This window comes from Callorhinus ursinus, unplaced genomic scaffold, assembly GCF_003265705.2.
Source record: "Callorhinus ursinus isolate GAN/ISIS: 27379988/994484 unplaced genomic scaffold, GSC_fseal_2.0 scaffold301, whole genome shotgun sequence".
NCBI classification, from domain to species: Eukaryota; Metazoa; Chordata; class Mammalia; order Carnivora; family Otariidae; genus Callorhinus; species Callorhinus ursinus.
Genome location: NW_027397356.1, coordinates 29,613 through 34,911, shown reverse-complemented (window position 1 = coordinate 34,911; position 5,299 = coordinate 29,613). Strand labels below are relative to the sequence as shown.

The 5,299-nt window shown below is 57.6% G+C and overlaps 1 pseudogene; it reads right to left on the bottom strand.

Moving 5' to 3' along the window:
* Nucleotides 1-2,455: 2,455 nt before the first annotated feature.
* Nucleotides 2,456-4,452, bottom strand: LOC141372008 (uncharacterized; annotated as a pseudogene).
* Nucleotides 4,453-5,299: the final 847 nt, after the last annotated feature.

The following is a 5,299-nucleotide window of genomic DNA, read 5'->3' as shown; positions in this document are numbered from 1 at the left end:
CAGCCCGCCCCAGTGCACCTGCCGATGGGGGAGTGCCTGCCCCCTCCTCTCTGCCAAGGCCTCTCTCCTGCACCGGGTGCCTCCTCTCCTGCTAGCCACTGCCAGCCTGCAGGCTCGGAGGGTGGATACCCTGACGACCTCCAGCCCTGGAGACAAAGCCAGTGAGGGTGGGACTTGGTCTCCCAGGAGACCAGAGAGCCAGGCTCCCACGGTCCTCACTCTCCTGCAGGCTCACTGTGCCACGTCCTCCCTCAGGCTCCCTGGACCCAAGTCCTCCTCTGCTTGCTGAACATCCTTGGCCCAGGCTCCACACACTGGGACTGGGAACAAGTCATCTGAAACTACTGGAATCTTGCTTCTGTGCCCATGATGTGGGCACAGCCCAGCCTCACAGACTGCTCAGAGGAGACCCAGTGCAGGAAGATGCAGGCTGCTGCAAGGGAGATGCCCGGTGACCCCAGAAGTAGTGCACAGGATTTGCACAATGCACCTGGCTCACAGGACCTCCAGGGGATGCGGGCGCCAGGCCACGGGGCACAGGGGTCCTGGCAGGGGAGTCCTGCTGGGGGTGGCCCTGTCGAGGAGGTCGTAGAAGGGACCCAGAACAGGCAGGAAACAAGTAAGACTAGACAGAGCTTCCCAAGGAGGTTGATGGAAGGATCAGAGGATCGCAGAGACCCTTGGGAAACTCGGAAGCCCTGGAGATATTGGCTGAAATGCTTTCATTTGGTCAGAAATGTTGGGTCACAACACTCCAGTCGACACTGTATAATTTACTTTCTTGGTTCTAGGAATCAGTGCATACTTGCCACTAGAACTCACATCGCAGGAAGTCTAGGGTTTACTTACTGTTCATCACTTTTCAGGACTAGATTTTTCTAGAGGAACTGCTAAGCATGGGTCTCTCCATTCTTTTCTTTGTGCAACTGGCCTCTGTTTTCAGGACCATATTCTTGCTGCTCATCGCCACACCTAGCCCTGAGGACTGACCCTTCTCACCTCCCACAGTGGATATGACCATGTGGTTTGGGGGAGCTCACTGATGAACCCCAGTGCTCAGTACACAGCAGGGACCCCAGATCCTCTGCTGAATGAGGGTGGAAAGGGGGAAGGAGGGAGGGAGTGAGAGGGAGGGAGGGAGAGAAACCAGAGAAGTTGGGTCCACCCATCAGGAGCCCTTATTTGGGGTGAGGTCCGAGGCAACACAGCCCGGGCCCTGGATGTTGGCTCAGGTCCTCCCAGGGTTGACCTTCCTTCTCCTTGGCCCTCTGTAATCCTGGATCCTCTCCACCTCCTCCTGCTCCAATTCTGAATGTTCCCAGGAATAGGGTGGCAGGAGGGGTCTCAGGAGGGGCTTCCTAGATCCTGTGCCCTGAATAGAAATGTGACAGTGTCTACAGGACACTATCTATCTTCTATCATGAGCACTGGGACTGTGGATCCCATCCATCTCCTCGTGCATTAGTGTTGTATTCCCTGCTCTCTCCACCACGGCTGTGATGAACACTCCTGAAAACACATCTGTGAAAAACCGAGCCAGAGTTTCCGGGGGTGGGTCCAAGGTTGAACATAGTAGGTGATGGGTGCACCTGCGGCCTGGTATGGGTGTTGCTCACTGTTCTCCCAGACAGGGGTGCCTGTCACCCTTTTTCCAGGGTACCTGCTGGGGATCTCCCCTTCTTCACGTTCTCCCCAGGGCTGCCTGTCCCCAGACCAGACACCTGCCAGTCTGAGGGTGACCAGCACTACCTCCATAGGGTTTCCTATGCCAGATTCCTTCCCCGGGAGCTCCCGCATCTCTGACTCCCCACGTGCCTGTCTTCCCCCCTTGGACTTGCATGCGTTTGGTGTCCCTGTGGAACCCAAGGACTTGGTGTATTATTTGGACCAGAGGCATGGGAAACCTTTCTCTGGCCTTGGGTTGTGAGCAATGGTTTGCCCTTTGTGGTGTGTCTTCCAGCTCTCTGCATTTCCCTGGTTTCTGTGTGGGTCAGAGGAGGAACCAGCCCTGTCCTGTCTGGGGTCAGGCTGTGGTGTCCCAGCAGGACCAGGGGTCTCAGCCCCGAGATTGTGCCCATAATTCCTAAAGTGGCCTCTATGATTACATCTGATGTGTAATCCATCGGGGATTTCGATATCAAATAAGGGAAATTTAATGACAAACAAACACAGAAGAAAACAAGCCCCCTTTGAAAATAAGAGGGCAGACAAATAGGCCCCTATTGCGTGATTCCACTTACAGAAACATCAGGAATCGGTAAAGGAACAGAGAGAGAAAGCAGCTTAGGGGTTGCCGGGGTCTGGACTGGAGGAGAAACGGGCAGGTAGCGCTTCTGGTTCGGGGACTCCTTTGGGGAATGAAATATTCTACAGCAATGTTCTGGGGTGTGGTGGCACAGTATTGGGCCTGTACTTAATGCTCATGAAGTGTTCAATTGAAAATAAGTAATTTTATTTAAAACAAATAATAAACAGTATTTAGGACATGGAAGGATAAAATAACAGTTAATATGTACCAGAGAGAAAGAACACAGGGGGCGGTGATGAAACAATCGGGCGGGGTCTCGGGTTCGGGCGATGGAACTAAGGGTTATTGTACAAGGAGCTCTCCCTGTAGGGCTGTGGGCTCTGGATGTGGCTGTGGGAGCCCTGCAGGAGCAGGAGTAGGGGCAGGGCTCGGGATAGGGGCAGGGAAAGGGGCAGGGACAGAGGTAAGAGCAGGGGCAGGGGCAAGGTGAGGGACAGGGTCAGCAGTAGTGGCAGGTGCAGAATCCAGGGCAGGAGTAGGGACAGGATCTGGGTCAGGGGCAGGAACGGAACCACTGGCAGGGGCAGAGGAAGGGGCAGGGTCTCTGGCAGGAGTACGGACCGGGGCAGGAGAAAGGGTAGGATCTGGGTCAGGGACAGTGTCTCTGGCAGGGGCAGGAGCAGGAACAGGGGCAGGGGCAGGGGCAGTGGCACAAGCAGGGGCAGAGGCAGGGGTAAGGGAAGGGGCAGGAGCAGGGTCAGGATCTGGGTCCGAGGCAGGGGAAGGGGCTGGTGTGGGGGAAGGGGGAGTGGCAGGAACTGTAGCAGGGGCAGAGCCTTGGGCAAGAGCAGGTTCCATTTCTTCCTGGACAGCGCCAGGCCTTCTGTGGGCAGGTGCGGGGTCACCTGCTGGTCCCTGGTCTCCTCCTGAGGTCACTGCAGGCACTACCTGTCCCTCCAGAGCCGGCTCTAGCTCCTCAGGTGGTGGAGCAGCTCTGAGAAGAGAAAAGCTCACCCACGTGCTTACTCTCCTTGGGCTTTTGCAGAGACAGAGCCCAGCCCAGGGCCTCCCAGAGAAGCCACATCCAGGAAGGAACCCTCACGGGGACGTCTCCCCAACTGCAGTCTACCCGCTGGGTGCTCTGTGCCCAGTCATTTCTCCTGGCCCAACACCAGCCTCTGGTGAGGCCGCACCGACCCGTCCCCACACACCAAAAACACCCAGCCCCAGCCTTCTCACCCTTGGCCTTGGCCTCCGTGGGCTCCGGCTCCTGGACCACTGTCCGGTGAACAACCAACTGGGACAGTGGTCCGTGTGGTGTCGGAGGTCTTGCCTGGCAATCCCCAGCACCTGTTTCTCGGGATGCCTGTGGGTTCAACCCCTCTGTCAAGGAGGAGGGCATGTCCGCCAGCTACCTCTCCATGTCCTCTGTGACCTTCTGCGAAGACAGGGACTGGTAGCCGGCCCCGAGGCATCAGAGGCCTGCCTGGCCATCCGCACTGTCCTCCTGCACAGTCCCCCTGCTGCTCCCAGATCAGACACACACCTGTGCGTGCACAGTCCTGTACCTGGGATGCAGTGACCCATCCCTGCAGGACTATCGGGATAAACCTTGGGCAGAAGGGACAGCGCCCACACACCCCATCCCACACAGCCAGCCCTAACCTTGAACATGACCTGCCCACTGGGTATCTGACCCCTCATCAGCCTGCCCCTGCTCGGGGTGGCCCCACCCCCATGACCCCACTTTACATACACAGTCACACACACACGCACACACTCACACACACACACCCATCCACACACGTGCGCACACACACACACACAGACACAGACACACACACACACTCACAGACACACGCACATACTCATACACACACAGACACACACACTCACACACTCACGCACACTCACAAAGACACCCCCCATCAACACACACACACGCACACTTACACACACGCACACTCACACACAGACACAGACACACACAGAGGGAGGGCACCTGGGGCTACACAGGTCAGATCGGAGCGAGTGGGGCTGGGTGGCCGGCTCTGGGCATCCTGGTGTTACCTTTCTGTGCTTCGGCCAAATGGCCAGAGGCGGTGGGGAGCCCAGACGTGAAATCCTCAGCGGGGGACAGCGTCTGCAGGGCACACTTTCTTCTGCCTGCTGCCTCCAGACCTCATCAGGCAGCATGTGAACATCTTGGTTTGAGGATCTCCAACGAAATGAGCTGGGCAGTGGGCTGTCTGTGGAATGTGGGTGCCTGGTTACTGGGGTTCCAAATTCTGTTGGGCTCTGTTGTCAGGGAAGTGAGGTCACCACTGCCTTGGGTCCCCTTACCCAACTTCCTCCTCACACATGAGCCCCCCCGAGGGCCCCCCTCCCCCGCTGCTCAATGCTCACACTCCCACCATGCCCCATCCATACAGTGACACGCACACAGCCCACCCACAGCCCGCGGGTAGGCCTGGGTGCAGCCGGTGTCCCCACCGTGAGGGCACAGAGCTGGGTTCAGACCAGGATCCTGCGCGTGCACAGGGCTGTGACATGGACAGACCCCGTGCCTCTCAGTGCCTCCACAGGCTCCCCATTTGCACATCTGGGTATTCTGGCTTCTACTTCTAGGGACGCCATCAGGGGTAGGACCTCTACACATGTTCCATGCCTGCTATCACAGGAGGCTGGTGCATTCTTGTCAATGCAAGGATAAGCCAGGAGCTGGGCTTGGCATGGAACACAGCTCGGAGGGGCTTGGGTCTGTTCTGGGGTCCAGGCAAAACCACCCCCCTCCTGCCTGTGTCCCAGCCCCCGTGGGAAGGTAGTAATGAACTGATTCTGAACTTGTCCTCTCACAACACAGACTTCCAGGGGCTCCCATTAGGGTTAGGCTCAGGTCCCAGGGCCTCGTCTGTGCCCGTGTGTTGGACAGTCCCCACATTGGCCCCTGGCACAACTGAATCCTGGTCACACATCTCTGTGGAATCCCCTCCCCTCCAGGGTGGATGGCTTGTGTGACGGCGCTCTCAGGAATAGAATGGCACAAAATGC